At 46.3% G+C, this 25237-nt stretch overlaps 1 long non-coding RNA gene across 3 annotated transcripts in view; it reads right to left on the bottom strand.

Moving 5' to 3' along the window:
- Positions 1 to 24434, bottom strand: part of LOC308470499 — a 53162-nt gene extending 28728 nt beyond the window's left edge. For 2 of the 3 annotated variants that reach the window (XR_013982445.1, XR_013982446.1), the window contains exons 1-3: positions 24264 to 24434; positions 2604 to 2796; positions 2309 to 2380 (exon numbers count right to left, since the gene is read on the bottom strand). This is a non-coding gene — a long non-coding RNA (uncharacterized lncRNA). Of the gene's footprint in view, positions 1 to 2225; positions 2381 to 2603; positions 2797 to 24263 lie in introns of those variants that run through there. The other variant, XR_013982447.1, reaches the window with a different exon arrangement.
- Positions 24435 to 25237: the final 803 nt, after the last annotated feature.

Genomic DNA, 25237 nt, shown 5'->3' with positions numbered 1-25237 from the left:
GAATGTGTTCAATGCTTTCAGGAGGACAAAGATGTCTCCCCTACAGAGCCCATAATAATATTAATAATACTAGGAGACTCTGGAGAGTCCCATGGACTGCAAGAAGATCCAACCTCTCCATTCTGAAGGAAATCAGCCCTGAGTGCTCACGGGAAGGACAGATCCTGAAGCTGAGGCTCCAAGACTTTGCCCACCTCCTGAGAAGAGAAGACTCCCTGGAAAAGACCCTGATGTTGGGAAAGATGGAGGGCTCAAGGAGAAGGGGACGACGGAGGACGAGAAGGTGGGACAGTGTTCTCAAAGCTACCAGCATGAGTTTGACCAAACTGCGGGAGGCAATGGAAGACAGAAGAGCTTGGCGTGCTCTGGTCCAGGGGGTCACAAAGAGGCGGACACGACTAAACAACTAAACAACCACAACAACAACTAATAATACCCTGTCCATCTAGCTGGGCTTCCCCAACCACTCTGGGCGGCTTCCAGCAAAATAATAAAAATGTCAAACATTAACATTTACCTGTTCTATGTCGATGGGGGGTTTCTGTTAAACTCGTCGTCAATAGGCAGGAAGTTCCAAGGTGTTGAATGCTGCTGCAATTTCCCAGGGACAGTCCTGGAATCACAAAAGCCACCCCGGCCTCCCTCTTGATCCCAGAATGTCCCTATCCCCCCCCCCCCCAGGGCTGCCATTCTCCAGGGGGAGGATGAGTCGGTGCTTGTCCTGAGCCCTGCTAATGGTTGTGGAGGCTGCGAGGGGGCACCCCATGGCCGCCCCTGCCAGCCTCCTTCCTACAGGAGAATCCCAGCATTAGCCAATGACGTGGGGCCCATTGTGTAAATAATGTATATAAGGCAGACATTTCGGGGGAACTTCCATTCCTCCTCACCACTATGAGCTGAATAAAGAGCATGAAATCCACTCTCAACTCCGAGTATATTTCAGAGAGTGAGGAGGAGGAGGAGGAGATCCTGTCTTTTCCACCAAGGCCCAGACTTGCTGGATGCACTGGCTTTGATGGGCAGGCAAGGGGCAGGTGTTCCCGGGGGGGGGGGAAAGAAGGAAGGAGAAGCCCTTGCTAAAATATATTTAATGGTGTGTGCTTCCCTTTTTGTAAATCTACCAAAGAGCAGAGCAGAGCAAAACAAAACAAAACAAAACAAAACAAAACAAAACAAAACAAAACGAAACACAAAACAAAATATTAGGAGGTTTTTTCAGGACAGTGGAGGGCATGTGTCCTGTGTCCCATTGGTGAAACTGTCTCTCATGTCTTGTTACTCTGCCGTTTCTATGGGGATATACGCTCGCCATTTATCACCCCTGTTATACAAAAATCTCCAAATGGGTCCGAACTCCAATGTTTAAAACTCCTGGTAGAGGACAAGGATCCAGAGATCACACTCAGGGTGGCCAAATTCTGTGTGACTGCCATACAACCTAAGGAACAAGCTGTACTACCAAAATGATTAAGGTTTTAAATGATAATTTTAGGTTATATTTTAGTGATCTTTTTTTTTTTTAAAACTGCCACTATATTTGAATTGTCTCTGTTATATCCAATTGCAATTCAATGTATTCCTGTTGTGTTTTATGATTTTCCTGATATTGTAAGTGACCCGGAACTGGTCTGTGACCATAATAGTAAAATTCAAATTCATTGGTGAAGTGGTGATGGCACTCATCCTTCTTATGATAGGAAATGCTCAGGGGGGACAGATGAAAGGAGGGTTCGAAGAGGGTCAGTTGGGGGGTGGGGGGTGAGAAATGTCCCTATTTACATCTGAGGAACACTGCAGGGTATGTTGCTGAGTGAAAAGACTGAGTTCTTACAGATGTGGAACCTGCAGTTTGTGGCCTCTTTCGTGGTGCCAGTTCTGCCCATCCAAGCCGCCGCAAGGGCACTTGTGGGGCAAAGCTGTCTCACACGAAAGGGGCCTGCTGCCCTTTTTAAATGTGCATGGGGGGGGTTAATGGGTTGTTTTTATTTCGATTATGTATGTCGTGTTTTTATATTGTGGTTTTATGTTGCAACCACCCTCACACCGATGGGTGTAGGGTGGTACATAAATTTAAATAATAATAATATTTTTTTAATAATAATAATAATAATAATAATAATTGCAGGATAAGCAGCATTTGGGAGGTTTCACTGAGTGGGCAGTAGCAGCCCCTTGTAGAGAAGCCCATCTCATGGCTGTTCAATTTGGGGGATGATCTGGGGGGCTGGGAAGGACCCAGTTTTCCATGAATGCAGAGAAGCTGGGCGAGGTCACCTTCTGAACTGTCGTGTCCTCCAGCTGAACTCACCCACAGACAGATTGCACAGGTCTGGGAGTCATGATGGCACCATCATTTCACTGAGAAGACGGCCAGCTGGCTCTGGGGCAAAAAGAAAGAAAGAGAGAGACTTCAGAAAGGCTGGTGGAAAGTGCCTTTATATTAATTTATATAATAAGGCGTCCAACACTTATCCTGAAGGCTTATTCTTCGTGCGTTATGATGGCAAAACGTTTAAGGGGCGGCAGTGAAACAGCGTGAAAATGAAGCAAAATGCCCTCTAGGGAAGAGGAATTAGCATCAGAATATCCTCGCTAAAGCTCACCTCTGGATTGTAGAACACAGCAATAGCAAATCCACTGCCTTTTAAAGCTGATTTCAATTCCTTCGCTCAGCCCAGCAAAGGAATCATTACCAGGAAGCTCAGCCGATTGGGAGAAGAATCAGAGGCCATTATTTTAAGGAGCATGATCTGACTTGACCCGCACAGATGAAGGCGTTCCTTTGCATTTCCAACTCTCCGTCACCAGAAAGAAAAAGAAGACATGGCTTTAAAAAAATAATCTACATGTAGAATTGTTATAAGAATTCTAAGGTCCCAAATAAAAAATATACGTCCGTAAATATACAAGGCAAACACATACATAGGTATATAAACCATGTGTCTGAAATGGTGTTGTTGTTTAGTCATTTAGTTGTTGTTGTTTAGTCGTTTAGTCATGTCCAACTCTTCATGACCCCCTGGACCAGAGAATGTCAGGCACGCCTGTCTTCCACTGCCTCCCACAGTTTGGTCAAACTCATGTTGGTCTCTTCGAGCACACTGTCCCACCATCTCGTCCTCTGTCGTCCCGTTCTCCTTGTGCCTCCATCTTTCCCAACATCAGGGTCTTTTCCAGGGAGTCTTCTCTTCTCATGAGGTGGCCAAAGTCTTGGAGCCTCAGCTTCAGGATCTGTCATTCCAGTGAGCACTAAGGCCCGGGGGCTGGATCCGGCCCAATCGCCTTCTAAATCAGTCCAGGAATCAGCGTTTTCTTACATGAGTAGAATGTGTGCTTTTATTTAAAATGCACCTCTGGGTTATTTGTGGGGCATAGGAATTCGTTCATCCCCCCCCCAAAATATATAGTCCGGCCCCCCACAAGGTCGACCGGCCCCTGCTGAAAAAGTTTGCTGACCTCTGGCCTAGAAAGTCCAAAGGGATCCAGTTCCTCCTTGAGGTCTTCCAGGGTTCCATGGCATTAAGAAGCAGGAAGCAGAGTCTGGTTCTTCCCATTCTGCAAAACTTGTGGCACTGACCCGTTTACTAAAACTGCTCCCTTTGCCCCAGATCTGCAGTGACTTGCTCTCCCCGCACTGAAACACAAGGTTCCCTCCCTTAAATGGATTCTTTGGTGAACTATTATGGGGTACGTAGCTTAAGAGCCAGGAAATATAATTGGCTAATTCACACCTGCAGATAATTATGGTTCAGGCAGAGCTGCCTTTGTTGAGGAATTTAATAATGCGATGGTGAGGGAGTAAACAAAATTAGGATAATAAGCCAATTATCCCTTAACTCTGGACTACTTATTTACTGGGCCAGGACTGAGGAGATATTGGGGTGAGGGGGTTACAGGTGTCCAGTGCAAAAGTGCCGGTTCCCCTCCCGTTATGCTAGAACTTGGGACTTGCTCAACAAAGCTGAGAAGCAGATGATTCAGGACATGCAAAAGGAAGGAATTCTTAAAAAAAAAAAAAAAAGATATTTGTTACATAGATAAAAAGAAAAGAAAAAGAAAAAGAAATAAAAAAGAAAAAAATACAAAATACAAAATACAGAAAAAAGATAGAAAACATTAAAAAGAAAAACACATCGATCTTTCCATAACTTACATTTCATTTCCTTACTTCCCTGACTTCCTCACACCTTCCTTTTTTTGTATTCCAGTTCTATTAGTTAATTCAGCAATTCCTTTCCCTCTTTGTTTTTGTCTTAATCCTTTAACTTAACATATTATAACTTTAGATTCTCATCTGTTAACAATCCATTTGTACATACACCTTTATAACATTGCTGCTAAGACCACTTAATTTCATTCTGACATCATTCTAACATTCATTAATTTTGCAATATTTCTGTAAATAGTCTTTAAATTTCTTCCAATCTTCTTCCACCGACTCTTCTCCCTGGTCTCGGATTCTGCCAGTCATTTCCGCCAGTTCCATATAGTCCATCACCTTCATCTGCCATTCTTCCAGAGTGGGTAAATCTTGTGTCTTCCAATACTTTGCAATAAGTATTCTTGCTGCTGTTGTGGCATACATAAAGAAAATTCTGTCCTTCTTTGGCACCAATTGGCCGACCATGCCCAGGAGAAAGGCCTCTGGTTTCTTCAGGAAGGTATATTTATATACCTTTTTCATTTCGTTATAGATCATCTCCCAGAAAGCCTTAATCCTTGGGCAAGTCCACCAAAGGTGAAAGAATGTACCTTCAGTCTCTTTACATTTCCAACATTTATTATCGGGCAAGTGATAGATTTTTGCAAGCTTGACTGGTGTCATGTACCACCTGTATATCATTTTCATAATATTCTCTCTTAAGGCATTACATGCCGTAAACTTCATACCTGTGGTCCATAACTGTTCCCAGTCAGCCATCATTATGTTATGTCCAACAACAACAATGTTCAGTTGGAATCTCCTTTCTTGTCATTTGAATCCATTGGTTGTCTTCCCTGGAGAGCAGAAAGATTCTTGCTCCATGTTCTGTGCAAAAGCCCATCTGACACTGGAGGAGAGCTATCATATCTCCTTTTATCCGGGCTAAATGCCCCCCAACTCCCTCCTGGTTGGCATTGATTTGTCTTGGGGGACAATGTCATTTGAAGCTATTGATTTGATTCCTACCCTTCAGAGCAGGAGAAATCAAACTTGCTCCATCTTCCATGTGACAGCCCGGAAGGTATTTGGCTTTCCTATCTCCTCTCCATCTCCTCTTTCCAGGCTAAACATACCCAGTTCTTTAAACCGTTCCTCATAAGGCTTAATTTCCAGATCCTTGACCATCTTGGTTGCCCTTCACTGTGCACATTCCAGCTTATCAACATCCTTCTTAAATTGTGGTGCCCAGAATTGGACACAGGACTCCAGGTGGGGTCTGGTCAAGGCAAAATAGAGCGGTACTATTCCTTCCTTTGATGACAAGAGAGAGAGATGAGGGTCAAGAAAACCCCTGGAACAATGCGTGGTGGGAGAAATGGAGGACTGAGACCCCTGCATTGCAGAGGATTGGACCAGATGACCCTTTGGGTTTCTTACAGCTCTACCGTTCCACGATCCTATGCTGTGTCACTGGGAAGCCAAAATGCTTGGGGTGTTGGCCTTAGCACAATGCTGAATGCTTCCTCTGTACCACAGCAACAGCAACATGCAGGAAGCCATGGTTCAGGGCAAGCAGACACTCCATGTCCTCCTCCACTCGTGGGGCTGCCTTGCTCTTCATCTCCACTGGGGGGTTATTTAAAGACATCTCTAAGGCCATCACAAGGCTCTTTCTTGACAGTGTGCAAGTTGGCCTCTTCCATGGAGGGCAGCAAACAGGATGCCATTGTCCCCTCTCAACAGAAGGGCTTGCGAGATGTGTGCATCATCAGCCTGCGCGTTGGGGGGGGGGGGAGAGAGAAGAGAGGGAGGGGAAATCATCCCCAAAAGATGAAGCATGGAAAGGAGCTGGTTCACAACACCATTCCTCTTGTTCAGCAAAGCGGAAAGTAATTTCAGTGCCGATTCAGCAAACGGGAGGCCAGCGAGGCGTGAAAGGTTGTCCGTTTTGTTTTCTGGTATGTGCTGAATTGGCTTAGTCAAAAGGAGAACGATTATGGCTCCATGTTTATTTGATGCTGGAGGGGTGTTGAGGGAGCCCGACTCCCTCCTGGGGAAACCCGCTCTCTGTGCTCTCCAGGGAAGACTCTCCTCGTGTACCTTGAGGTCCTCAGAAAATCCTGCTGCATCAGGCCAGTGAGTCCAGTGTCCTGTTCTCACAGTGGTCAACCAGATGTCTCTTGGGAAACCTGCAAGCAGGACTTTAGCACAAGTGCAATGCTCCCCTCCTGTGGAGCAGTCTCTGCTTAACAATCTCCAAGGAAGGAGAGTCCACCACCTTCCAACAGAGTCTGTTCCACTGCTGAACAGCCAGTGGACTCGTAATCTGGTGAACCGGGTTCGCTTCCCCGCTTCTCCACATGCAGCTGCTGGGTGACCTTGGGCCAGTCACACTTCTCTGAAGTCTCTCAGCCTCACTCACCTCACAGAGTGTTTGTTGTGGGGGAGGAAGGGAAAGGAGATTGTGAGCAGATTTGAGACTCCTTTGGGTAGTGATAAAGCTGGATATCAAATCCAAACTTCTTTCTTCTTCTTCTTCTTCTTCTTCTTCTTCTTCTTCTTCTTCTTCTACTTCTACTTCTCCCTCAGAAAGTCCTTCCTGAAAATCCTGCCCTTTGGACAGACTCCCCCTGAGCAAGGTCGGTTCTCCTTCCTTTGAGGTTTTAAAACAGAGGATGGTTGGCAATTTGTTAGGGATTTTTTTTAACCTGTGATTCCTGCATTGCAGGGGTTGGACTAGAGGAGCTTTGGGGTCCCTTCCAACTCTACATATGACGCTGTGAGTTTTATGACTGTGAGTCTTAAATATGGCAGCAGCATATGATGCTCCTGATCTTGGTAAACAAACTGTTATAAGAAAAAACCTGCTCCTTTCCCCTTATGGGGTACCCAAGAGCCCATATGGAGTCCTTAAGTAGGTTCCCTATTGGTAGGAGAAAATAACGGAGGCTAACCAGAGAATATTGAGAAGCAAAGCAGCTAGTAAGCCTGATCTTTATTGATCTGTTGCAACAGGGTCCTCACTCACCACACGCAGGAGGGAGGAGGAACCCAGAACAATGGCTTGCAAGCCCCTATAACTGCCGACCCTGTACCTCAAGACCACCCCCCAAAACATCATACATACATCACATTTCTACAGCAGAAATCCTGTCTGCCAGGATAACTATTAATGGTCACTGACTGCATTACCTGGGCATCCTGTCCATTCTTTTGTGATGGTAAATATTTTAATTCCTGAATCCAGGTCACAGGCTCACCCTATTTGTGTACAAATATGCCCTAAAGACAGGATCTGAAAGCAGAAAAACAAAGGGATGGCTTTCCCATTTCCTCCATTCTTGCAGAGAAATATATTGAGGTCAATTTGGGAGAGTCAAATTGGTTTGGGAAAGTCAAAATGACTTCAGGATTGCTCTCCTGTACTATTTCAGACACGTGGTTTATACACTTATGCATGTGTTTGCCTTATACATTGATGAACGTTTATTTTATATTTGGGACCGTAGAATTCATATAATAGCAGGGAATGACTTCCTTATGAAGAAAGGCCCCTTCCAGCACTACATTTCTTCTTCTTTGGCGATCCCTCGTAGCCGAGTAAGATTGTCTTCCATAAACACGCTTTTAACAATGAGTCCGTAAGTGACTGTGGAGGCCAATTCTGGATCCACACATCCTTCCACAGTGGGAACATTGGTTTCCGGGTGGGAGTTGATCACAGTGAGGGTTTGCCAAGCATGTCTTCCTCTTAGCACATTTATCCCTTGCGTCCTGAGTTTGAGTGTCTTCAAAGCCCATGACACCTTTGGTAAAGGCTGTTCTCCAACTGGAGCGCTCGCAGGCCGGTGTTTCCCAATTGGTGGTGTTTATACCACATTTTTTTAGATTTGCCTTGAGACAGTCTTTAAACCTCTTTTGTTGAGCACCAGTATTACACTTTCCATTTTTAAGTTCAGAATAGAATAGTTCCTTTGGAAGACGATCATCAGGCATCCGCACAACATGACCAGTCCAACGAAGTTGGTGTTGAAGAATCATTGCTTTGACATGGGTGATCTTTGCTTCTTCCTGTACACTGGCATTAGTTCACCTGTCTTCCCAGATGATGTGAAAAATTTTCGGAGACACCATTGATGGAATCTTTTGAGGAGTTGGAGATGGCGTTTATAAGTGGTCCATGTTTCACAAGCAGACAGTAAGGTTGGTAGTGCAATAGCTTTGCAAACAAGCATTTTGGTTTCTCCATGAATGTCCTGGTCCTCAAACACTCTGCACTTCAGTCGGGTGAAAGCTGCACTTGCAGAGCTCAGGTGATGCTGGTTTTGGGCATCAATGTCAGCCCTTCTGGAAAGAGAACTGCCCAGGTAGGAGAAGTGATCGGCATGGCTACAGTTCTATGACTGCAGGGGCCTCTTATGTTTTTAATGAGGAGGCACATAGAGAAGCTGCCTGTTCTTCTCCCACCCGCCAGTTTCCCTACCACCAACACTCTTCCCCACCATTACCATCCCCCCTCCCCCTTTGACCGTGCAGCGCAGCCCGGGTGCGAATCCTGCTTCCACCCTGACTCTGCACATTGGAGGAGAGCGACCTTGGGAATCCACTGGACATCTCTGGTTCTGCCTTCATTTGCATCTCATCAGCTGGAAGTTTCCTCCAAGGCTGCTGCTCGCGGCTGCCAACGGATACAGGAGGGGGGTGGAATGCAAAGCGAGGTGTCCAACGCACGGCATCCTAATATGACTGATGCATAAAACAAGAGTGTAAACAACGGCGCCTCCATTGTAGCCTGAACCTCGGTGCTTCCAAAAGGCCCCACTGTAATGAGATGTGCAGGAGCTCCAGCAGCGGCAACTCAGGCTGAACTAATACAAGGCAGTACTTTAAACAAGGGACCAGAACCTGCCCATACGTAATGCGAGGTGAGGCTGCGTCTGGGTCGCTGTCAAGCGCGGCTGCAAATCCACGGTTTGCTTATGTAAAACATTTCTGTTGCCTGGTAGTGTTTGAGGGACGTTGGCAAGAGGTTACACTTGGATAGTGGGAGACAGCAATGCAAAAAAGTATCCAGATTCCAAGGCAGGAGTGAAACAAAAAGTTATTATCAGCTGCCCACAGATGACTGCAAACAATATTAACCACCGTCAAACACAGCTATGGAAACCACCAAGCCAAAGCTCAGGGAAGCAGGAATGCGACGGCCGGGTGCCAAGTCTGCCTCTCCAAATGAGCTCCCCCCAAATTTCCCTTGGGAGGGATTTGCATTGACTGGCAGGAGAGGCTCTCCTGTATTGCAGACTCAGGGAGTCTTGCCCAGGCCTACCCTAGGAACAGAAGAGCCTGCCGGATGAGGGCAGTGGCCCGTCTAGTCCAGTATCCTGTTCTCACAGTGGCCAACCAGATGTCCATGGGAAGCCCGCAAGCAGGATCCCAGCACAAGAGCGCTCGCTCCTCTTCTAAAGCTATCTAGACTGGTGGTCATCCCTGCCTCCTATGGGAGGGAGTTCCACAGTTGAACTCTGTGCTACATGAAGAAGTCCTTCCCTAAATAATGTTGTTGTTGTTTAGTCGTTTAGTTGTGTCCGACTCTTCGTGACCTCATGGACCAGAGCACACCAGGCCCTCCTGTCTTCCACTGCCTCCCGCAGTTGGTCAAACTCATGCTGATAGCTTCGAGAACACTGTCCCACCATCTCATCCTCTGTCGTCCCCTTCTCCTTGTTGAATGGTTTCTTTAAATGTAAAGGTTCATCATTGTTCCACCAGATGTGTATGTCTTTAAGGGGCCAGAGCAAATTAACGAGACCCAGCTTTACAGCTGTGAAACATAGCAGGTGCTGCTGAGTTGTATTGATTAAGCTGTGTCAGCAATTGGGTGTAGTATATAAGGAGCAGCACCTAGCTCTCCCATTACCCTGGGGGATGGGTTGGTGGTTGGGGTTGGTTTGTTGTTGATGTATTTAGTGCATAAGGAGTTTTTGTTTTTGTAATTAAAACCTTGTTTAAGTTATTTTTGAGTCCCTCTTTGAGTCTCCCCAGCAAGCTCTCTGCAGCGCTACCATACTGCAAATAGCCAACACTCCTTGTGCCCTCCATCTTTCCCAACATCAGGGTCTTTTCCAGGGAGTCTTCTCTTCTCATGAGGTGGCCAAAGTATTGGAGCCTCAGCTTCAGGATCTGTCCTTCCAGTGAGCACTCAGGGCTGATTTCCTTCAGAATGGAGAGGTTTGACCTTCTTGCAGTCCATGGGACTCTCAAGAGTCTCCTCCAGCACCACAATTCAAAAATAGTAACACAGTTTACATAAAATCACAACCAATTAATTGAAATACAGTCTAAAATCAATTCATTCTAAAATTAATTCAGAATCAAATTAATGGCAACCATTGGGCTAGAGTTCTGTGAGGATTACTGAAGGGAGGGGGTCAGACTGTGCCCTGGCCAAAGGTCTGGTGGAACAGCTCTGTCTTGCAGGCCCTGTGGAAAGATGTCCAGTCCCACGGGGCCCTAGTCCCTTGTGACAGAGCGTTCCACCATGGCCAAAAAAGCCCTGGCTCTGGTTGAGGCCAGCCTAACTTCCCTGTGGCCCAGGACCTCCAAGATGTTTTTGTTTGAAGAATGTAAGGTCCTCCGTGGAACATACCAGGAGAGGCAGTCCCATAGGTACAAGGGTCCTAGGCCATATAGGGCTTTAAAGGTTAAATGTTCAGCTTCGTTGCACATCCACAAGTTCTAGAGTTAGGAGAGAGGAAGAAGAACATTTCTCTCTCCACTTTCTCCAGGCCACACGTAATTTTACAAACTTCTGTCATGTTGCCTCTTGCCTTCCTTTTCCCTAAACTAAAACGCTGGGACTTTCTGAATGCTCTGAGCCCTTTCCCAACGAGAAGACCCCCTTCCCAACTGCCTCTCCTCCTGCAAGCCGGCATAGAAATCTTCCCACAGAGCTTGGACGGCCATCTGTCAGGGATTCATTAGTGGTGATTCTGGCATTTCGGGGGTGCTGGATTAGACGACCCTTAGGGGTCTCTTCTGCCTCTGCCATCCTGTGATCCTAGGATTTCTTCCTCGGCCTCAAATGCTGTCACTTCTCTGCACATGAGCAAAGGTGAGAGCGCCTGGCTCTGAGAACCTTCTTTTGGGGGTTGAGTGATGTTGGGGTTTCTTCCGCCCCCTCCCTGCGCAAAGCCCCGGGCCTTGTCAGGGCTCGCTGTCACTCTCGCCCTGACGCTGCAGGATTAACTTCTAACTTCATTTGCTGTTGTTTAGTTCAGAGACAGATTCGCTGCCGAAATCCTGATGGAGCTCTGCGGCTTCGGTGCTCTTCAGGAGAACAGCCAATCAGTTGCCATGGAGCTTACCGGAGCTTTGGAGGAGAAAAAACGAGCAAACTTGTTTGCCTTTGCAATATCTTTCCAGGGGATTTTGTTCCTGCTTCTATTTTCCCAGCGTTTTGTTGTTGTTGGGGTGGTAGAAGGAGAGCCCCACTGTTCCAGTACACACACTGCGGGAGATAAAGGATGGAGGGGGGGGGTGTCTCTGTAAAGGAGAACTAACCTGATTTCAATCAGCCCACGAAAAGGAGTGCAGGAAATCAATGTTTTGCCTTCCTTCCCACTCCAGGGATCATCTGCAGCACATTCTGCATCTCTCCGTGGAGCCAGGGAACCATTCACTCTGAATGGAATGAATGGATCTGAGCCTCCTGCTTTCACCTGGCCAACCTAGGGAGAGAGAGCTTGGTGTTTGTTTGCATTTCAATAAGAAAATTCCCCCTTTGCCCTTCTGCAACCAGCTCCTGAACCAAAACAAGGCTAGCTTTTGAGAATCGTGCATCTCTGAATTTTGAGGCGTGCTTCTCCAACTAAATCACGTCCACAAAAATGCATATGGTAGGGGAATTAAAAATTTATCTATTAATAAAAACAACATATAAATATAAATTATATCAGGGGAAATTGGTTGCCAAAAAAAGTGCATATTAGTCACAACAGCACAAGGTGTTTATTAGGAGAAATTTGTACGAAAATGCTTCCTGAATCTTGCTTCCAGGTTTTCCATTAGGGCCCCTGGTCAGCCACTATGAGAACAACAGTAAAAACTGGCTGTGAAGCCTTTTTAGCAGAATAAAACACTTATACGTTTTGCAGCTTAATAAAGCTGAGGAATTAGGCACTCAGACCTTTCCATCCCTTTCGTTTGTGGTCAGCTCACCTTCTCCTCTTCACCCCCCTTGCAAAGAATGAACCAAATGTTTTTAATAAGATAAACAAAAAAAGAGGGGGTTACTTACATTTCAATGCAAGCAGCAAATACAACAAAAGTAGTGTGCAGAAAAATGCTTCTAACTTACAATAAAATAAAATAAATGGTAGTCTTAGCTAACATGGCTGAAAGCAGGAGCTTTGGCCATGCATGTCTGGTCAGCTTGGAGGCGTGGTGGGGAAAAAGAGACGGTCTCCTCATAGGCAGAAGGAAATAAGAAGGATTGTTTCATTTGTTAGAGAGGTCTCACCCAGTGGAGGCAAAAGAAGTGAACACATACAGAGAGTCCTCTCTGGGAAGTTCAAGAACTCTTGGTATATTAGCCCTGTGCTTGTCTAGCAAAACACATGTTTGTGATTTTGTTTTCTTCTTCTTTAGTGATCCCTTGTAGCCAAGTAAGATTGTCTTCCATGAACATGGCCTTAATGGTGTGTCTGTAAGTGACTGTGGCAGCCAATTCTGGATCCACACGTCCTTCCACAGTGGGGACATTGGTTTCTGGGCAGGAGTGGATCACGGTGAGGGTTTGCCAAGTGTGCCTTCCTCTTAGCACATTCCTCCCTTTTGTCCTGAGTTTGAGTGTCTGCAAAGCCCACAACACCTTTGGTAAAGGCTGTTCTCCAACTGGAGCACTGGCAGCCCAGTTTTTCCCAGTTGTCGGTGTTTATACTATGTTTTTAAAGATTTGCCTTGAGAGAGCCTTTAAACCTCGAGAGAGTCTTTAAACCACACAGAGGGTCCTCTCTGGGAAGTTCAATAACTCTCAGTGTATTAGCTCTGCGCTTGCCAAGCAAAACACACAGTTGTGATTTTAGCTGCAAACCCCACAAGAAGGTGGTGGAAACTCCTTCCTTGGAGGCTTTTAGACAGAAGTTGGGTGGCCGTATCCCAAGGATGCTTTAACTGTGATTCCTGCATTGCAATTCTCCAATTCCGTGATTCTATGAAGGATCTCAGCAGGTGCCTTTCTGGCGTTCCCTTGAAACCCTTTCTGTGGCAAAGGAGGTAGCCTCATGGCTGCCAGCTCCAGCAGTGAGCAGCTTTGGCTGGCAAGAAGTCCTGCAACTCCTAACTAGAAGGGAAGGGATGTTCTTTGCATTTCAGTGGGCGCCTCTGCTCCTATGATGTGCTCACTTCCAAGCGCATGTGAGGCACTGGAGAGATGGTGGGCCTAACAAGAAGGGACAAATATGAGCCTCTCTGAAATGCTCTTGTCAAAGTAACCAGAAGAGATGGGATCCAGAGCATCAGATTTTAAATTCTGCCTTTCAACGTCTCCTCCTAACCCCTGAGCTCCTTCCCAAACATGTGACGCGTGAGCCGCTTTTTGCAAATGACAGGCGTAAACCCAAACAGAAAAGGGATGTCTTGCTTGGCGATGTGAGATGTTATGGCGGAGACGACGGGGCAATGCAAAGTCCGTATGCTCCTTGGCGGCCAGGAAAAGCGAGGATGGATGTGGGGAGCATTTAGAGGGAGCACTGGAGACCGAGGCTGGGAAAGACCAATCTCCTTCTTCTCGAGCAAAGCAAATCTGTCTTTATTAAGTATTTCAAAGGCAGAGCCTAATGGAGGCTGGCTCTCTGTCAGAGGCCATTTGTGTGTATCTTCTCTTTCCCCCGTGCTAAGAGTGGCTTCAACAAGAAGTCAGAATCAGTTGGAAGGGACCCTAAGGGTCATCTAGTTCAACCCCCGCAATGCAGGAACCTCAACTAAAGATTGGAATTTGTTTTGTTAGACTTAGCCCCAGTCTCCAATATGATTGATTGATTGATTGATTGATTGATTGATTTAATTTCTACACCGCCCTATACACGAAGGTCTCAGGGCGGTTCACATAAAATATCAAATACATAAAATCAAAACAAAACCAACAACCCAATAAAAAAAGATAGACGCGTAGCTGGGCCACCAGCAGAAGCTGATGGAAGGCACTCTGTGCCACTGAGGTGATTTGTTAAGTTCCTGCTGAATCCTTGTTCACGTTTCTGTGGTATCAGCTACACTGCCCCCCACAAGGAGCTAATAATCCATAGGATAAGGAGAAGGCCAATATTGTGGACTTCTGGCTGAAGGAAATGGGAAATGCAGTGATCAGGAGCTTGGAATACATTAGCAATTTACAAACATCCAAAGGAATGGGCAAGGGGAGAGAGATTTTCATTCAGTCCGCTGAGAATGTGACAAGAGGGAGCCATTGATTCAAGGTCCAGAGAAGCATTTTCTTTTTCATTAAGGCAATGGTTGTCATACCACCCTAGGATTCATCTGATCACAGAATTGTAGAGCTGTAAGGGACCTCAAGGGTCATCTGCTCCACCCCCTGCAACACAGGAATCGCAACCCAAGAATCCCACCCAACCTTGGCTTAAAAACCTCAAATGACGGAGCGTCCACCATCGTCCAAGGAAGACCACTCCACTGTTCAGCAGCTCTTACTGTCTGAAAGTTCTTCCTGATGTTTAGTTGCAATCTCCTTTCTTGTCATTCGAATCCATTGTGGGAATGTTTAGGGATCCGGGGGAGGATATATTGTCTAAGATATCCTATCCCAACTTGTCTTTACAAGTTCAACAAAATCAGCAGAGTTAACATTCCCCTTTTTTTAAACACAAGCACAGCAGATAGCTTGCTCAGACTCGTTAGAGTCTCTGTGAATATTTCCTGGTATTTTCCCCGTTTAATCCCTCCTAAAATAAGACTCTACACAGTCTTCTGTAAAGTATAAAACGTTTACTCACAAGTAATCATCTGTTCACACAAAGGTTCCCAGAAGGCGGACTTAAAAGGTTAGAACATAGTTTAAATGTGGTGACTATCTCCTTATGGGAGAAAGCCCCCCTTTTCTGCTCTTGGCCTGGAGCCAAGGGGTCATCTTAGTAGTGCTGTTGTTAAGATGGCATCGATAGAGACAAGGGAGACAAGATGGTCACCAGCCTGTGGTTCTGGTTCTTCTACTTCAGGAGAGGCCATGCCCATCTCAAGTTACACATAGGAAGTTTCGTCTTAGTCCTGGAAAGCAGGAAGCTCCAGCTGGAGGACTGAGACAACCATCATGTCTACTCTAGCAATGTTGTGTTTGACTGCACCTGATTCTTACATCCCACATCCATTGGTTTGGTTCCTCCCCTCTGGAGCAGGAGAAAACAAGCTTGCTCCATCTTCCATGGGACAGCTCTTGAGATATTTGAAGATGGCTCTCCTATCTCCTCTCAGTCTCCTCCTTTCCAGGCTAAACATACCCAGCTCCCTCAACTGTTCCTCATAAGGCTTGGTTTCCAGACCGTTGACTATCTTGGTCACCCTTGTATGTATACTTTCTAGCTTGTCAAAATCCTTAAATTTTCCTTTAATGCTGAATCAGCAGAGCCAAAGAGAAGGCAACGCTTTCCTGCCACGCCACCTAGTCCTTTCGGAAAGTCCAATCCGCCTCCGGGTTTTGCATCTCTCTCAGCTGCCTGAGCAGTTACACTTTCTCTCTTCCAGACTCTCCATTGATTTACTAATAGGCATAATAAAAGAGTTGCTGAAAAGTGCCTGCAAATTTACTTACCCATGATGGGAAAAAGAGAAGAGGCAGGCAAGGCAGCCTGTGTTCGAAGCAGAAATTGCTCCAAGGTACAATTTGCTCAACTTGCTGTAATGTACATTATGGATTTAATTTTAGCATGTTTCTGCTATATAATAAACCTGACTTGAAAATCTAAATGCAAATTAAATTTAAATAACCTCTATTTTTATTTTTTGCCCTTTTGGATAACACTGGGTTCCATAATTATTCAGTACAGAACCATTCTTATTTAAACAACCAGTCTTTATTTTATATATATATATATATATATATATATATATATATATATATATATCCTCGACAACACACACATCTTCTCTTTCTATCGTAATAGGATGGTAATGCAGAGCAGAGAGCAGACTCGACTGCAGCAGGTAAAGTGGTGGAAACCTGCAGTTTGAAGATCCCTGGCAAAGCACTTGAAGCGACCAGTTGCACTGGCACAGCCTCCGTTCTTCTTGAGCCTTCCATGGCGTTGCAGGAGGAATCATAGAATTGTGGGGCTGGAAGGGGTCATCTAGCTCAAATCCCCACAATGCAGGAATCTCAGCCGAAGAATCCATGACAGATGGCCATCCAACCTCTGCTTAAAAACCTCCAAGGAAGGAGAGCCCACCATCTCCTGATGTTGACTGTCCCACTGCTGAAGAGCTCTTACTATCATAAAGTTGTTCCTGATGTTGAGTCAGAATCTTCCCTCTGGTCTTTGGAATCCATTGCTTCAGGTCCTCCCCTCTGGAGCAGCAGAAAACAAGCTGGCTCCATCTTTCCTGGGACGGCCCTTCAGATATTTGAAGATCTGGGTCTGGCATAGCATGCAACTGTCCCGTTTTAAGAGGGGCATCCCAGATTTACAGAAGCTTCTGATCCCAAGTCTGAATGTTCTGTGTGGGCTCCAGAGCTCTGGTTGCCCCAAAAGACACATTATTTTGTCCCACACTGTGGCCTGAGTCAGTTGCATGGGGCAGAAAAAGGAAAGCAAAAGACATGCTTTGTCCTTCTGCCTGTGCACTCTTCTTCCTCCAGCTTCCAGAAGGGTGGGGCTGGCTTCTGGGTGTACCTTGGCTGGAAAAACGAGTCACTGCAACCCTTGACTTCTCAGCCTCCTCTTCTCCATGCTGAACACCCCCTACTCCCTCAGCTGTTCCTCAAAAGACTTGGTTTCCAGATGGTTCACCATCTTTCCAGCTCAAGGAAAACCATTTTGGGGGGCAAGACATTTCCAAGAAATAATGCACTCACAAGTTCCTGCCTTCTTTAAGGGTAGGGAGAGTGCCCAGAACCCCTTTCCTCTGTGCCTTCTTCAAAATGGAACGGCCCCGATTCAGGTTTTCAGGCACGGGGCACCTGCCGGCCTGTCTCATTGGTCTCCTAAATGATGCCTCCCACCCCCACCAGCCATTATCTCTGAGTCCCTGAAAGGCTCCAAATTGGAAGGTCAGCTTTAATTTGGAGATCATTAACAGGATGAGACAGCGGGGATTTAACCTGTAAACAAAGACACGGTGGCTTGACGAACAAAATGCTTTGAGGGCTCACTTTCAGCAAATTAGCAGTCTTTTCAGAACAATTGATTCTGCTGACTTGGACTGCAACTTCATCCTCGTTTCCTGGCTCAGAAAGATTAGATTATTAGATCAGAGCATTTAACTTCTATACCGCTTAATTTATGAAAAATATCTCAAAGTGGTGTGCAAAAAAAAACCCGAAGCAGAGGCGGACAACTTAAAGAAAGCATTGCAAAAACACACAGTTACATATAAAAATGTAACATTAAGATAATGTGACTAATATATATGAATCAATACCGATCCATTTTCCTTCTGACACCCCCTCTCAGCCTTTGGATTCTCACCCAGGGTCCAAATAAACTCTCAGTTCACCCGCAAAAGTCTCAAAACACTAAGAGCTCCTGGAAAGATCCCTCTAGCCCAGTGTGGCAAACCTATGGCATGCGTGCCAGACGGGGCACTCAGAGCCCTCTTTGTGGGCACATGTGCCATCGCACCAGCACCAAGTTCACCAGAGTTCGTTACGAGATTGCCAGAGGAATTGAGGATCACCATTGTGATGCAGACACAGGGATAGATTTGTATTGGGTGTTTCATTTTTTAAAAAAAATAATAATTGTGTTTTTGTAGACTCCAAGTCTGGAACACCCAAAAAGGAGTACAGCAAAAAGAAAAAGAAAAAGAAAAAGAAGAAAAAGAAAAAGAAAAAGAAGAAAAAGAAGAAGAAAAAGATAAAGATAAAGAAAGAACAGATAGTGGAAGATCATTCCAAGAGTCATTTGGAGTGATGGAACGCAGTGGGAAAGTGTTCTGCCTTCTGTGCAATGAAAATGTTGTGTGTCGCACATCAAGCATCCGACGACACTCTGACACCAACCACAAAAGTGTTGCCCAACTTGGTGAAACTGAAAGAAAAGAGTTTCTTGAAGGGAAACTGAGGAAATATCATTCCCAGTATCTTAGTTTTTGCAACTATCTTTCTAGAATAGATCACCCAACAGCTTACAAAGTATGAGCCAAGGTGAGACAAGTTAGCAGCATGCATGCAACAGCAAAAATCACATTAATTGTTCAAAAGCATGCCAAATGCAAACTTTTACCTTTCAATAAAAAGTGGTTTGTGTCATTGAAAGCTCTGTCATTGTGCTTTTCTTCTAAGGCAAAAGATGTTAATGTACGAGTTTGATTATATATATTGTGATTTTTATGTTGATCTTTTCTGTGAACTGCCCTGAAACCTCCAGGTATAGGACGGTATATTAATAATAATAATAATAATAATAATAATAATAATAATTATTATTTGTGAGTTTTAAATCTCTGCCAGGGTTCTCTCTGGGCTCAAACCTGGGTCTAGGCATTCAGGGACTTCTCCTTTTTATATGGACCTATATTTGAGTCTTTAAGTAAAACCCAAAGCCCTCTCCTTGGACCCCGATCTGCTGCCTAAAGCAAGGGCCTCACCTCACCTCATGGGCTGCCTGGCCTTGGTTAAACTGCAGAACTCACTCCTGCAGGAAGCAGAGATGGCCACCACCTAGATGGCTCTAATTATTGCAACCATTATTTAAAGTGTTACGGTAAAATCTGGGTGCGGGGCTACTCTGCCACCCAGCTCGTCGGACTAAGTCTGCGGGTCCCTGTGGAATTAAAATGAGCTCAGCTGGAGACAGGAGTAAACTGCAGAAGATCCAAGTTTATTGCGCAACAGGTTCAAGGCGAGATTGAACAGCGAGAAAGGGGTGACATGAACTTTTGAAATTTCCCTCCATGTCCCAGAATACAGTGCAAAATACATCCCAGTTACATCATGAATACATTAAGAAGAGGTTGGGTTACACAGATTACATCACGAATACATTAGGAAGAGGTTGGGTTACACTGGATTAACATATGGAGGAGGGAGGGGGGAATATGCAGAGCTGGAGATATGCGCAGATAAGCACATCCTGAGAAGACAATGGTCCATGTATGCATAGTCTGTCACCTGGCATCGCCCGGAGGAAGGGCTTGGCAGAGCGATTTGACAGGATTAGGGTCTTGACACCTTGCTTGAGGGATTATGGAGGACAGGGGAGGTGTCATGGAGTCCTAGAGAAATTGAGCAAATTGGCACGTTGATTTTCTATGAATTTTATAGATTTTAGTCCCTTTTGACATTGGCAATTGGAAATAAATGGATATATTGTAGTGAAGAAGAAGGTGAAGAAGAAGACATGCCCCCCCTTCCGTATCAAAAGGAAGGCTACTGGCCAAGATGGCTGTGCTCAGCCATCCTTCTGGAGAGCAGTTGCTGGAAACCCCAGGAGAAGAGAGTTGCTCTTGTGCTCGAATCCTGCTTGGAAGTTTCCCAGAAGAGGCATCTTGTGGCCTGATCCACCAGGCACCTCTGAGGCTTTCTTCCTGCTCTCGCTCCCTCTGCAGCCCATTTTCCTTTGCCTTCTTCCTCTCCCCCAGCTCTAGAGCCCTCCAGTCGAGGCCCCGATGAATGTTTCATTACTCAGCTGCTGGCGCTCTGGGTTCCGTTGGCGCGTTCTGTTGGCGGGGCCACAAAGGGCCTCCTTGGAAGAGCGAGGAGGCAGCTTGGCTTCATTTGATTAAGCAACATTTGTGTTTGTGTAATGAGGCAGGCTAATCAGAATAAATGGCCTTCCCTTGGCACTTCGCTCATTCCGGCAGAAATGGCTCCAAGTGCCACCGCCACATCTTCCTGGAAAACAGGAGGCGGGTTGGGAAGGCGGAAGAAAAGCACCAATTAGCCCTGGAAATAGTGAGGGCTCCTTCCTTCCTTCCTTTCCCCCTTCCTTCCTGTGCTTTTCCTTCCCTCCCTTTGCTTTGCCCTTCCTTCATTGCCCCTTCCTGTGCTTTTTCCTTCCTTCCTTCCTTCCTTCCTTCCTTCCTTCCTTCCTTCCATTTCCCCTTCCTTCCTGTGCTTTTTCCTTCCTTCCTTCCTTCCTTCCTTCCTTCCTTCCTTCCTTCCTTCCTTCCTTCCTTTTCCCCTTCCTTCCTTCCTTCCTTCCTTCCATTTCCCCTTCCTTCCTGTGCTTTTTCCTTCCTTCCATCCTTCCTTCCTTCCTTCCTTCCTTCCCAGCTGCAACTGTCCCATCACCCCTGTTGGGGCCCTCTTTCATGTAAACATAGAATTGCAGAGCTGGAAGAGATCCTGAGGGGCATCTAGTCCACCCCCTTGCAAGGCAGGAATCCCAGGAATCCCTGGCAGGTGCCAATCGAACCTCAGATGGAAAACCTCCAAGGAAGGAGAGTGTGCCACCTTCTGAGGGAGTCCCTTCCACTGCCCAACAGCGGTTGTCCTCAGAAAGTTCTTCCTGAGATTTAGTTGGCATTTCCTTTCTTGTACCTTGAATCCATTGGTTTGGGTCTTACCATCAGGAAGAGTAGAAAACAAGTTTCTACAGTTCTATAATTCTATCTTTTGAGCCACAAGTTGTACAGGGACATTCAGCCATTGTTGTTGTTGCTGCTGACCAAATGTCCCAGTGCAGCTTGTAGCTCCAAAATATGTGGGAATGTTCAGGGATGCAGGAGAAGATATATTGTTTGATTATAGCCTTTCCAACTTGTGTTAACAAGTTCACAATTTAGCAGAGTAACATTCCCCTTTTTAAACTTGCAGCGGATGCGTTTGCTCAGGCTCGCTAAAGCCTCTATAACAACTGTTCTGGAATCTTCCCCTTTATTCCCTCATAGAAGGTAAGACATGACACAGTCTTCTATAAAAGTATAAAAGAGTTTACTCACTCACATTCTGTTCACAGTTGGATCCCAGAAGGCAGACTTAGCTTAGAAAAGTAACATACACCTGGAAACTATCTCATAAGGAGACAGTCCCTTTGTCCTCTCTTGACTAGAGCCCAAGAGAGCATCTTTGGCTAAGCAGATGTTGCTTCTTCGACAAAAATAGCCACAGAGAGAGAGATGGCTACCCTGCCCTGTGCTTTTGTTTTTACCTGCACAGGTGAGGCCACGCCCACCTCTAGTCACATGCAGAGGAAGTCTGTCCCAGCCCAGAAGGAAACAGGAAGTTTACCTGCTGGCTGGACAAACATTCCTCCCCATGTGTAAACATTTTCACTCTAGGAATGTTGTACTTGACTGCTCTTGTGTTTCACATCCCACAAAAGAGTATTTAGAACAGTTGATTTTGAGAGAAAACGCATTTGGACATTGAGATTTTCAGAGTGGCTCCTTTTGGGGGAGAAACCACAGATCAATGGGCAACTGGAGAGGACAGAGGGTGGTGGGTGAACCCTGGCAGACAGACTTGACCCTCGCTTTCTGCAGCTGGGTCCTGGGCACTGCTCTCTCACCTCCCGTTCATCCCCCTGAGCCTGCTTGCTTGACCTGGTGTGATGTCCTGGGAATCCGATTCAGAGGCTGAACCGGAGGAATCCCAGCCTGCACAGGAGTCCCCACCTCCAGGGCCGGCTGAGCTGGGGCAGGGCCTTGATTCTGAAGCGCCTGCACCTGTGCTGGATCCTCAGGAGCAGGCACCAGGTGAATCCACTCTGGCTCCGGAGGCAATTGAGGATGCATTGCCTACAGGTGCGCCTCTCCCAGCCCTGTCAGGGGAAAGTGAGTCTCCCCCTGGGTCCAGTAACCCACCGGCCTCTCCTGAGCTGCAGAGGCTCAGGGCAGAGAGGCGGAGGGAACTGGTTTCTCCCAGGAGGAGTGCTCGCCTTAAGGCCAGGAGAGGCGGGTCTCCTGGGGGCCGGGACTGCCCCTGGCCTCAGAGAAGATAAAGGCTAGTCAGCCCGGTCCCAGGTTGCGGGAGCAACGTCATTGAAGAGCTGCTTCGGCCAGCATCCAGTCCTGTTCCCCCAGAGTTCCTGTCCTTGCCCGGCTCCTCGCTGTGGACCCTGCTTCACTCGTGGAGGACTGTCGGCCGACCCTCAACTCAGGTCCTGGACCTCGCCCCATGGTAACCTCCCCCCTGGACCAGCACACCTGGTCTGCGGAGACAAAAGCTTTGATGCCTAGACACTGGCCAGAGCCAGGCTGACCTCTCCTCTGATGCAAGGAGCAGCTTTCACCAGGACTGCAGCAGGGTGAGAAGGGGTAAAACTGTCCCCTTCTTGAACACGAACTGTCTCTTTTTCCCTGCTCTTTTCCTTAAATGTGCAAGGCCCTTCATTAATATGCAACACCTTTCTTTTCAGTGAAGCTTGTGCAAAGGCTGTGATTCCTGCATTGCATGGGGTGGGGCTAGATGACTTTGGAGGTCCCTTTGTGTTGTTGAGTCGTTAGTCGTGTCCGACTCTTCGTGACGCCCTGGACCAGAGCACGCCAGGCACTCCTGTCTTCCACTGCCTCCCACAGTTTGGTCAGACTCATGTTTGTAGCTTCAAGAACACTGTCCCACCATCTCATCCTCTGTCATCCCCTTCTCCTTGTGCCCTCCATCTTTCCCAACAACAGGGTTTTTTCCAGGGAGTCTTCTCTTCTCATGAGGTGGCCAAAGTATTGGAGCCTCAGCTTCAGGATTTGTCCTTCCAGTGAGCACTCAGGGCTGATTTCCTTCAGAATGGAGAGGTTTGATCTTCTTGCAGTCCATGGGACTTTCAAGAGTCTCCTCCAGCACCAGAATTCAAAAGCATCAATTCTTCGGCGATCAGCCTTCTTTATGGTCCAGCTCTCACTTCCATACATCACTACTGTGAAAACCATAGCTTTAACTATATGGACCTTTGTCGGTAAGGTGATGTCTCTGCTTTTTAAGATGCTGTCTAGGTGTGTCTTACTCTTCATAGTGTGGGCCAAAACTGAAGCAGGCGTCTCTTAATTTCGTGGCTGCTGTCACCATCTGCAGTGATCATGGAGCCCAAGAAAGTAAAATCTCTCACTGCCTCCATTTCTTCTCCTTCTATTTGCCAGGAGGTGATGGGCCCAGTGGCCATGATCTTCGTTATTTTTATGCTGAGCTTCAGATCATATTTTGCGCTCTCCTCTTTCACCCTCATTAAAAGGTTCTTTAATTCCGCCTCACTTTCTGCCATCAAGGTTGTGTCATCTGCATATCTGAGGTTGTTGATATTTCTTCCGGCAATCTTCATTCCAGCTAGGGATTCATCCAGCCCAGCCTTTCGCATGATGAATTCTGCATATAAGTTAAATAAGCAGGGAGACAATATACAGCCTTGTTGTACCCCTTTCCCAATTTTGAACCAATCAGTTGTTCCATATCCAGTTCCAATGACTCTGCAATGCACTGATTCTATGAAAAGAAATTCCTGTTCCATCGACATGCCACGGTATCTGGCAGAGGCATCAAAACATCGGATCATTAAAAAAAAAAAAATTACTTAGCAAGCAAGGCCTCCTTCTCTCCCCCCCCCCTTCTGCTGCGCTGCCTCCATTGATTGTAAGTCAAAATGGGGAAATTCCACCAGGTCCTCGAGGCTTCGGCTGAGCCTGCCTGCCAGACTTGAGAGTTTTCCATGGAGACACTGAGAGCATCACAAATGCGACACCGCACAACAAAGGCGGTTCGGGGGATTTTGCAAGCCAAGCGGCAGAAGCCGAGAGGAGGCAGGATGATCTAGCTTTAGAGCGCCAGATCCCAGCTGAGTCTCTGAGCCGGATGCGTAAAGGATCCCTGTGACCCACTTAGGCTCACTCAAATGCTCAGAATGGTTCTGTGCTTCCCAGAGGCAGATCCGTTCATCTTTGGATATTTTTCTGCGGCTCAGTTTGTCTCTGTTTGGGTTACTGGTTGGGTTTAGACTTAGCTTTACAGAGCGGGGAAATGTACCTCTTTCGTCAGCTCCATGTTCCCGGGTGAAAAGTCTTGTATTTGTAGCCTTATAGCAAAAGTTACTCCTTGGTGCAGAAATGAATGTTGAATCCCTCCTGCTCTCTCTCTCTCTTTCTGGAAATGAAAGTGCCCAGCCACTTTGGAAGGAAGATAAGCACAAGAAAAAAACGCCTGTAGATAATAATAATAAAATAATAATAATAATAATAATAATAATAATAATAATAATTTATTATTCACACCCCACCCATCTGGCTGTGTTTCCCCAGCCCCTCTGGGTGGTTCCCAACCTAATATTAAAAACATGAAAAAACTTGAAATATCCAGTTTTATATCCAGTAAAATATGAGTAAAATATGGGTAAGACACCCCTGATTCCATGGATGAAAAAAGGCAATATGAATGCAATGAAATAAGAAACAAGTAAATAAAAAACAAGTAAAGAAAAATTGACACGCAAATTTGTGAAGCGTTCCATATTTTTTAGGGACGCGGGTGGTGCTAGGGACGCAGGTGGCGCTGTGGGTAAAACCTCAGTGCCTAGGACTTGCCGATCGTATGGTCGGCGGTTTGAATCCCCGTGGCGGGGTGAGCTCCCATCTTTCGGTCCCAGCGCCTGCCCACCTAGCAGTTCGAAAGCACCCCTAAGTGCAAGTAGATAAATAGGTACCACTTTATAGCGGGAAGGTAAACGGCGTTTCCGTGTGCTGTGCTGGTGCTGGCTCGCCAGAGCAGCTTCGTCACGCTGGCCACGTGACCCAGAAGTGTCTCCGGACAGCGCTGGCCCTCTTAAGTGAGATGAGCGCACAACCCTAGAGTCAGACACGACTGGCCCGTATGGGCAGGGGTACTGAAATATACTCAGAGTTGCAAAGTGATTTCATGCTCTTTATTCAGCTCATAGTGGTGAGGAGGAATGAATGAATGTCCCCTCAAAGTATCTGCTTTATATACATTATTTACACAATGGG

This window comes from Podarcis pityusensis (assembly GCF_964106645.2).
Source record: "Podarcis pityusensis genome assembly, chromosome: 1".
Lineage (NCBI taxonomy): Eukaryota > Metazoa > Chordata > Lepidosauria > Squamata > Lacertidae > Podarcis > Podarcis pityusensis.
The sequence above is the reverse complement of the archived record's forward strand: the minus strand, read 5'-3'. Positions and strand labels throughout refer to the sequence as shown.